Source organism: Oryx dammah, unplaced genomic scaffold (assembly GCF_014754425.2).
Source record: "Oryx dammah isolate SB20612 unplaced genomic scaffold, SCBI_Odam_1.1 HiC_scaffold_2, whole genome shotgun sequence".
NCBI classification, from domain to species: Eukaryota; Metazoa; Chordata; class Mammalia; order Artiodactyla; family Bovidae; genus Oryx; species Oryx dammah.
Genome location: NW_024070186.1, coordinates 82004477 through 82014935, shown reverse-complemented (window position 1 = coordinate 82014935; position 10459 = coordinate 82004477).

Below are 10459 nucleotides of genomic sequence, written 5' to 3'. Positions count from 1 at the left end.
GTAGCCTACCAGGCTCCTCCATTCATGGGATTTTCCAGGCAAGAGTACTGGAGTGGGTTGCCATTTCCTTCTCCGGGGGGTCTTCCCAACCCAGGGATCGAACCCAGGTCTCCCACATTGTAGGCAGATGCTTTACCATCTGAGCCACTAAGCAAGCCCCTTTTCTATACTTAAGAGACATTAATCTTTCGGCACTCTTATCCAGAACAAATAATGCTGAGTGTGATAGTAGCAAATGATTTGGCATGTGCATCAATGTGGAAATAGTGTTTATAAATGCACCGTAATGTATCTTGCAAGAATACATCATCTTTTTAAAATGTACTTCTCAAACGTATGTACATTCAGTTTAAATGTGCTTCTCAAACATATGTACATTCAGTCAAGAAAATGCCACATCCATTATTATTAAGAAAAGGTAAGGTGGCTTTTTGTATTCTGGGTAGATTCTTGATACATGTTGCTAATTTAGCCTTGGAAGCTAATATCTCACTTAAGGGGGAAAAGAAAAACCCTCTATTCAGGAAGAAAAACAAGAATTAAGGTACTTTCAGCTCCCTGCTTAAAAGAAGAAATAATACCAGAGACAAAACTAAAGGAAGAGGGTAACAAGATCAAACAGTACCATTCAGTTACATTCAGGACTTGAAACAAGGAAATCAAAATCTATGGAATATTTGTCACTCAAGCATTACTTTGCCCAAATCATACCTCCTGCTCTTGACTGAGTTAGAATTCTCACTCAAGACTGAGCTAGGATTCTCATGAGCTTCTGCTCATGGAGGTCTATGGAGCCAAGCCCAAAGAGTGTTAATGAGAACTGTGTGTGTGTGGTAGTGGGAGGAAATGTGGGCAGTTAGGAAAGTGTGACACCCCAAGACCAGAGGGATACAAAATAAAGAGTAAGGAAAGTTCAAATCTCAGAAGACAAAAGTGAAGACTTTTGTTTCTGGAGATTCAGAAAGAACAAGAATACAGCAGGCTGATGAGCAACACTGCGGCACTCAGTAGAAGGTCCAGTATAGCATAAGCATTGATATTCAAAGCTCATTTTTATTTGTTACTGAGCTGAACAAGAATGAACAAGTCAACTGAAAGGAAAGTTCCAGAAACAATCTGGATCATCATTCATTTAATTGCCCACTGCTGCTCCTGCTTATTCACAGTCGTGTTCAACTCTGTGCGACCCATAGATGGCAGCCCACCAGGCTCCCACATCCCTGGGATTCTCCAGCCAAGAACACTGGAGTGGGTTGCCATTTCCTTCTCCAATTATGAAAGTGAAAAGTGAAAGTGAAGTCGCTCAGTTGTGTCCAACCCTCAGCGAACCCATGGACTGCAGCCTTCCAGGCTCCTCCGTCCATGGGATTTCCCAGGAAGGAGTACTGGAGTGGGGTGCCATTGCCTTCTCTGTTAATTGCTCACTAATGGACTCATTAATGAGTCCAGGATATGATTACTCTATGCCTGCTATATGCTGGACACTGCTCTGTGATAGGAAGACTGAACCTTTATGGAGACAGATATATAGGTAAATGATAGATATGAATGAAAATATAGGAAATAATATGGCGATTCAGAGATATTTTCTCAGGAAAAATTTAATTGGATTTTGGAGTATAAGTACGTTTCCCAGGCTGAGAAAGAGTGAGGGCAAAGTCTCTATCTAGGACCATAGGTCTAGGAAACTAAGTTTTGTTCTCCTTTAGTTATTACAACCTTGAGTCATCTGCCAGCTTGGGTGGTTGTGATGTGGGCGGTGAAAAAGAAAGAAGTAAAAAGAGGGGAGAAAGGGGCAGTGAAGTGGGTGTAGAAGGAGACAATTTTGATGGGATTTGTAACTCTGTTCGGTAGTTAAGTGGAATTAGTGGGAAAGAGACCACTCTTTCATCTCTTCAATCTATTTTGGTACTCAAGTACTTTGTATTTCATTCACATGAAAAATGGGCAAGTGGTAAAGAGACAGTAAGTTAATGGTTAAAATGACTGACTTTGGATTCAAGGAACTTCAAGTTCAGACCCAAGAGTCTTCCCCTCTGAGGGCCTCAGGCCTGTCATATTTAAATTAAATGACTTGGGCTAGAGGAGCGCTAGCAGCCCTCTGAGCTTTGACATTGATGCCAAGAGCAGTGACATCCTATGTGATAGCCAAGGGCCAGCGTACTCTCTGATGAGGAGTGCTACTGTGGTCCATATGCAGTTAGGGGTCATACAGACTGTTCTGTCTAAGTCTTTTCTTTCACAGAGGAAGATACCAGAATTAAGTCTCAACCCTCCCCAACAGCCTCTTTATAACAGGTATTAATTATTAACAGCTTGCAATTATCCAGAGAGAAGGAAATAATGTTTATTGGATGAATTTGGAAGGGTTTTGCTAGTCAATGCTGGATCATGGAAAAAGCAAGAGAGTTCCAGAAAAACATCTATTTCTGCTTTATTGACTGCCAAAGCCTTTGACTGTGTGGATCACAATAAACTGTGGAAAATTCTGAAAGAGATGGGAATACCAGACCACCTAACCTGCCTCTTGAGAAATCTGTATGCAGGCCAGGAAGCAACAGTTAGAACTGGACATGGAACAACAGACTGGTTCCAAATAGGAAAAGGAGTACGTCAAGGCTGTATATTGTCACCCTGATTATTTAACTTCTATGCAGAGTACATCATGAGAAACACTGGACTGGAAGAAACACAAGCTGGAATCAAGACTGCCGGGAGAAATATCAATAACCTCAGCTATGCAGATGACACCACCCTTATGGCAGAAAGTGAAGAGGAAATAAAAGCCTCTTGATGAAAGTGAAAGAGGAGAGTGAAAAAGTTGGCTTAAAGCTCAACATTCAGAAAACGAAGATCATGGCATCTGGTCCGATCACTCCATGGGAAATAGATGGAGAAACAGTGGAAACAGTGTCAGACTTTATTTTTTTGGGCTCCAAAATCACTGCAGATGGTGATTGCAGCCATGAAATTAAAAGATGCTTACTCCTTGGAAGAAAAGTTATGGCCAACCTAGATAGCATATTCAAAAGCAGAGACAGTACTTTGCCAACTAAGGTCCATCTAGTCAAGACTATGGTTTTTCCAGTAGTCATGTATGGATGTGAGAGTTGGACTGTGAAGAAGGCTGAGTGCTGAAGAATTGATGCGTTTGAACTGTGGTGTTGGAGAAGACTCTTGAGAGTCCCTTGGACTGCAAGGAGATCCAACCAGTCCATTCTGAAGGAGAATCAACCCTGGGATTTCTTTGGAAGGAATGATGCTAAAGCTGAAACTCCAGTACTTTGGCTACCTCATGCGAAGAATTGACTCATTGGAAAAGACTGTGATGCTGGGAGGGATTGGGGGCAGGAGAAGAAGGGGACGACAGAGGATGAGATGGCTGGATGGCATCACTGACTCGATGAACAAGAGTCTGAGTGAACTCCGGGAGTTGGTGATGGACAGGGAGGCCTGGCATGCTGCGATTCATGGAGTCACAAAGAGTCGGACATGACTGAGTGACTGAACTGAACTGAACTGAATATATAGGCATAAATGAAAAGCATGTGAAAAGCAATAGATATTTTAAATTGAGACAGAAATTAACTGACTGACAGAGGGCCCGGGGGCCTCAGTCATAGTCTTGCAATAGCAAGGCCTTGAAATTGCATGAGAACCCCCTGTATAGAGTGACAGGCTTGGTTCTGTGTCTGTCTACAACCCTTATCAGTGCTTCCTTAACATGTAGTCCAATAGAATCATCTCAGTGGGATAAAATGATTAAAGAGGAAAAAAAGGCAATGTGAAAAAAATCTGGAAAATGCTTTTCTGAAAGATAGCAAATATAAAAATCCATTCATCTCTTTTGTTTGTGGTAAATTGTAAGGGTGTCAGTATTATCAGCAATTGGTCATGAATCTCCAAGTCCCTGTTAATGATGCCCTTGGGTTAATACACCTGTGGAAACTATTATGCTATTATATTCTTTGGCTTTTATTTAATTTCAGTTGGCTGAAATTACTCATTAATCTTTTCTTCCCTTCCTCATAGTGGGTTTTTGGCAATTGTAATATGTCTAATTGCTTCATTTTTGCATTTTTCTTTTCCTGGGTAGCTGTAGCTGCTGAGTGAATTGGGATTTGAATATAAACATAAACCAGAAAGATGTTTGTCAAGTAAGAGAACTGGTATTGAAAGAAATCTTTGTTGTTCTTGACTCAAATGATCCACTATGCCACATCCATTAAGCATTATGCAGAATACATTATGGAGGTTGTTTATTGCTGGTAACATGTTAGGGCTAGTTACCATTCTTCAGCCCTTCAGTGAGAACTTCTTCAGTGAAATGAACAGAGTTCTGAATAAAGTTTGTAGTACAATACAAAAGGTCAGTCCTCTAACACAAAGAATGCATATCATTTAGAGAAGACTGTGATGAAGTGAGGCATCAGCAGACTTCTATGGCACCCCACTCCAGTACTCTTGCCTGGAAAATCCCATGGACGGAGGAGCCTGGTGGGCTGCAGTCCATGGGGTCGCTAAGAGTCAGGCATGACTGAGCAACTTCATTTTCACTTTTTACTTTCATGCATTGGAGAAGGAAATGGAAACCCACCCCAGTGTTCTTGCCTGGAGAATCCCAGGGACAGAGGATCCTAGTGGGCTGCTGTTTATGGGGTCGCACAGAGTCGGACACGACTGAAGCGACTTAGCAGCAGCAGCAGCAATCTTGTTTGTAACTTACCACTTGACTTGGGAAAAGTTGTTCTTTCTCCTACTCTGGGCCTCAACTCACTGTTTTTCTCCCCAATGTTGAATCATCATTGTTTATTATTATTATTATTTTTATTTTTTTTCCTGAGGGAATTATTTTATTTTATTTTAAAAAAATTTATTTATTTTAATTGGAGGTTAATTACTTCACAATATTATATTGGTTTATTTTTATTTTTATCAATCATTTTAATGGCTATTGATATATTCAGGGTTCTAGTCATATTTGAATAACTTCAAATAATAGTTTTCTAGGATATTTATTCACTTAACTTTTAAAATGTCTTATCATTATTCATAATACTTTCTTATGATATTTATAACTTTATAAATAAATCTTTAAAAATACTTCTAATACTTGTTATTTGCATTCTTCAGTTTTTATTTTGAGCATTGAGATATAAAATTATCTATTTATTAGTTTTCCCACTGGTAGTTTTTATTTCTTTTAAACATTTTATTTTGTGCAATGGTAAAGCTGATTGACAAACAATGTTGTGGTAGTTTCAGGTAAACAGCAGAGGGACGAAGCCATACATGTGTATGTATCTGTTCTCGCCCAAACTCTCTTCCCATCCAGGCTGCCATGTAACACTGAGCAGAGCTGCTTGTGCTGTGCAGTAGGTCCTTGTCTTCAACTCACTTAACTTTTATGTAATACATGTTTGAACTATAAGATTTTTGAAGTTTTTTATAGTTGTGAAACTATGATGTGAACACTTTGAGTCCACAGACTACATACCCCGAAACCTAGATGAGTAGAGTACCTGGCATGTAGAAAGCTTTCCCTAAATATTTATTCAATGAATTAACTGCAGGCTTTGGTTATATTCATTGACTTTTTAGTAATGCTTATTCAAGTGCTGTTTTTAACCAGAAAAATTATTGGCAATTCATGTATTTGGAATTTTGAGGAAGAGTATACAGGATGAGGAAATGGCTTTATTGAAAATGTCTACATTTCTTTGAGGCAGTATTTTTCTGGTGCATCTTTAAAACTTGACATACATTTGGTCTACTCTGGTCACCAGAACTCAAAAACTGTACTGGTCTTTAATATGATCACAACCAGATTCGAGAAGTAACTTTTACATGTCATTTTGCCGTGTTATTTCCTATCCCCAGTTGAAAAGTGTTATTTCCAAGTATATTCTATTTCGACTAATTTCAACCTGTGTCTACTTGAGACCTAAACGTTAATGAGATTGACACATCCCATTTTAAGTGGGAATTATACCTGAATAATAGACTTCCAAGGTGGCTCAGTGGTAAAGAATCCATCTGCTAAGCAGGAGACTCATCATGTTCAATCTATTGGGTCAGGAAGATCCCTTGGAGAAGGAAATGGCAACCTACTCCAGTATTCTTGCCTGGGAAATCCCATGGACAGAGGAATCTTGCAGGCTGCAGTCCACGGGGTCTCTAAAGAATCTGACAAGACTTAGCAACTAAAACAACAACGCCACTATAACAAATGGGCCTTGAAATGGTCAGTTGATGGCTTGCATATAAACCTCTAATATTATCAAGTGAACAAAGTCCTTAACAAGAAATGTCAAAAATGTTTGTCATTTGGCCTCCAGATGCCTTACCCATGCATCATTATTCTGCCTCACTGCTCTGCAAGTCTCTCTAGACTTTTAATTGTCCCTAGAGAAATCACTGTTAAACCATGTGGACAGGTGATTCCTTGACAAAATTCACCCAAATGATCTATATCCTCTTCTGCCACTTTCTATTTTTCAGAGGGCTCCTTACTTACCTCCATACTTACTTGCAACCTGAAACATTTCTGTTGAAACTTTATCACTTGCCATTTTCTTCTTAGGGAGACTGTAATTTTTAAATTTTTAAAATTATTGTATTGTTGATTTACAGTGTTGTGCCAATCTCTGCTATACACCAAAGTGACTCGGGTATACATATATATAATGTCATTCAGTTGCTAAGTCGTGTCCAGCTCTTTATGACCGCATGGACTACAGCACACTAGGCTTCCCTGTCCTTCACTATCTATCTCCTGGAGTTTTTGTAAACTCATGTCCCTTAAGTCAGTTATACTATCTAACCATCTCATCCTCTGTTGTCCTCTTTCCTTTTGCCTTTAATCTTTGCCAGCATCAGATATACTTCTTGTTTTATATTCTTTTCCTTTATGGTTTATCACAGGATATTAAACATAGTTTTATGTGCTATACATTAGGACCTTGTTAATCAATTCTAAGTGTAATAGTTTGCATCTGCCAACTCCAGACTCCCAGTCCATCCTTCCCTCTCCCCTGCTCCCCCTTGGCAACCACAAGTCTGTTTCTGTTTTGTAGATAGGTTTGTTTGCATCATGTTTTAGATTCCACGTATATGTGACATCATCTGGCATTTGTCTTTCTCTTTATGACTTATTCACTTAGTATGATAATGTCTAGTTGCATCCATGTTACTGCAAATGGGATTATTTCATTCTTTTTTTATGGCTGAGTAGTATTTCATTGTATACATATACCACATCTTTATCCATTCATCTTTTGATGGACATTTAGGTTGTTTCCATGTTTTCCCTATTGTGAACAGTGCTGCTAGGAACATAAGGACTGTTGTTCAGTCACTCAGTCATGCCTGACTCTTCGCAACCCCATGGACTGCAGGATGCCAGGCTTTCCTGTCCTTCACCATCTCCCGGAACTTGCTCAAACTCATGTTCATTGGGTCAGTGATGACATCCAACCATCTCATCCTCTGTTGTCCCCTTCTTCTCCTGCCTTTAATCTTTCCCAGCATCAGGGTCTTATCTAATGAGTCAGCTCTTCGCATCAGGTGGCCAAAGTATTGCAGCTTCAGCATCAGTACTTCTAATGATATTCAGGATTGACTTCCTTTAGGATTGACTGGTTGGATCTCCTTGCAGTCCAAGGGACTCTCAAGAGTCTTCTCCAACACCACAGCTCAAAAGTATTAATTCTTCGGTGTTCAGCCTTCATTATGGTCCAACTCTCACATCCATACGTGACTACTAGAAGGAAAAGAACATAAGGAATATATGTATTTTTTGAATTATAGTTTTGTCTGGATATATTCCCAGGAGGGGGATTGCTGGCTCATGTGATAATTCTATTTTTAGTTTTCTGAGGAAACTCTATACTGTTTTCCATAGGGACTGTACCAACTTACATTCCAACCAACAGTGTAGGGAGAGTAGGGAGACTGTAATTTTACCTTTATCCAAGAATGAGAATGAAAAGTTTGCACATAGTATGTAAGCAAGTTATGCTTGCTCTTTGAGGGACAGTACCCCATCTCTATAGCACTGTCATTCTCATATGGCTTTGTCACATTGACATATTACCTTTCTGCCCTTTGAAATTTTTCTCATTTACTTTATTATTCCTTCCTCTATAGCTAAATTCTTCCAGCCTCCTAGACTCTATGTGAAAGCATGGCTCCACTATTAGCCAGCTTAAGAGTTACTTGAATCTAGGCCTTATTAATTATGGTCTTTGTCCAAGAACAAACACTGAGCACATTTGTAAACTGCCTGTGATCATCCTTCTGCTCTTGCAGGTAACTTATGACTCTGTTTATGCCATTAGGATTGCTGACTGCTGTATCCTGTTTGCCAAATGAACTGGCTTTGTGGCGAAGGGGAAAGCTTTATTTCATCAAACTCTCATTTTCTCAATCAGGTATTAAATAAAACCTTCTAAGTTCCACGCACTGTTCTAGGAGCTGAAGATATAATAGTGAACATGTGGACATGGTTTTTGTCCTTGAGCTCACACTCTGGTGACGGTTTGGAATGATATCCTCAGTAGAGACTGTGAGGTGTTCCATCTTACAGTGCCGATTCGCTTACAGTCATGAGTTGATCTGAGTATCATCAGCAAAAAGAGTTTTAAATGGTCAATTGTAATTTTTTAAATTTTTGAGATGGAACATCTGTTATAAAAGATGAATAGTAAGAAAATAATTAGATGAAAAGGTCACAGTTTCCTCCTAGTTTATATTCACCACTTCTAGAAGACCACAGTAAATGCACAGGAAAAAAATCTTTGTAGACTGGTAATTAATTTGACATATTAGCAGAGCTCTTTAAATTGTTAATTATAATTCAATACACTGATGCCAATTAATCCCAATAGTGTATATTGTATATTATCTACATTCTAGCAGAGAACAGAAAAGCCAAAGAAAGTGAATATGCCCAGATAACCAATCAATTACATAGGTTAACCAGAATTAACCTGGAGTGTCAGTGTTGACAGTGCTACTCTTATTCAATTTTGTAATATAAATTCTATGCTTGTCATTCTTATCTATGCTTATCATATTCTTATCTATGCTTATCATTCAAACTAGGGCAGTTTTTGATAGTGAAAGTGGGTACCCCAAATACAAGGGATTTAGTCCTATCTAATTCTTGGCATCTTGAAGTAGCAAATTACCAGGCTACTAGTCGAATTTCCCTTTTCCAAATTCATCATCAAGCAAGTTCATCAAAACCAGTGAAATGACTTCTTATTAACACTTTCATGAAGAAATTCTGCCCTCAGATTCTCTCCCATTCAGGGTGGTGGTGGATAGACCCTTTTCTTTTTTTTTATATAAATGGGGATGACCTTGAAGGATTCCACCCTCTAAATGCCAAAGAATGCTCAAACTACCGCACAATTGCACTCATCTCACACACTAGTAAAGTAATGCTCAAAATTCTCCAAGCCAGGCTTCAGCAATACATGAACCGTGAACTTCCAGATGATCAAACTGGTTTTCGAAAAGGCAGAGGAACCAGAGATCAAATTGCCAACATCTGCTGGATCATGGAAAAAGCAAGAGAGTTCCAGAAAAACATCTATTTCTGCTTTATTGACTATGCCAAAGCCTTTGACTGTGTGTATCACAATAAACTGTGGAAAATTCTGAAAGAGATAGGAATACCAGAGCACCTGACCTGCCTCTTGAGCAACCTATATGCAGGTCAGGAAGCAACAGTTAGAACTGGACATGGAACAACAGACTGGTTCCAAATAGCAAAATGAGTGTGTCAAGGCTGTATATTGTCCCCCTGCTTATTTAACTTCTATGCAGAGTACATCATGAGAAATGCTGGGCTGGAAGCAGCTCAAGCTGGAATCAAGATTGCTGGGAGAAATATCAATAACCTCAGATATGCAGATGATACCACCCGTATGGCAGAAAGTGAAGAGGAAATAAAAGCCTCTTGATGAAAGTAAAAGAGGAGAGTGAAAAAGTTGGCTTAAAGCTCAACATTCAGAAAACTAAGATCGTGGCATCTGGTCCCATCACTCCATGGGAAATAGATGGAGAAACAGTGGAAACAGTGTCAGACTTTATTTTTTGGGCTCCAAAATCACTGCAGATGGTGATTGCAGCCATGAAATTAAAAGATGCTTACACCTTGGAAGGAAAGTTATGACCAACCTAGATAGCATGTTAAAAAGCACAGACATTACTTTGCCAACAAAGGTCTGTCTAGTCAAGGCTGTGGTTTTTCCAGGGGTCATGTAAGGATGTGAGAGTTGGACTGTGAAGAAGGCTGAGTGCTAAAGAATTGATGCTTTTGAACTGTGGTGTTGGAGAAGACTCTTGAGAGTCCCTTGGACTGCAAGGAGATCCAACCAGTCCATTCTAAAGGAGATCAGTCCTGGGTGTTCATTGGAAGAACTGATGCTAAAGCTGAAACTCCAAAACT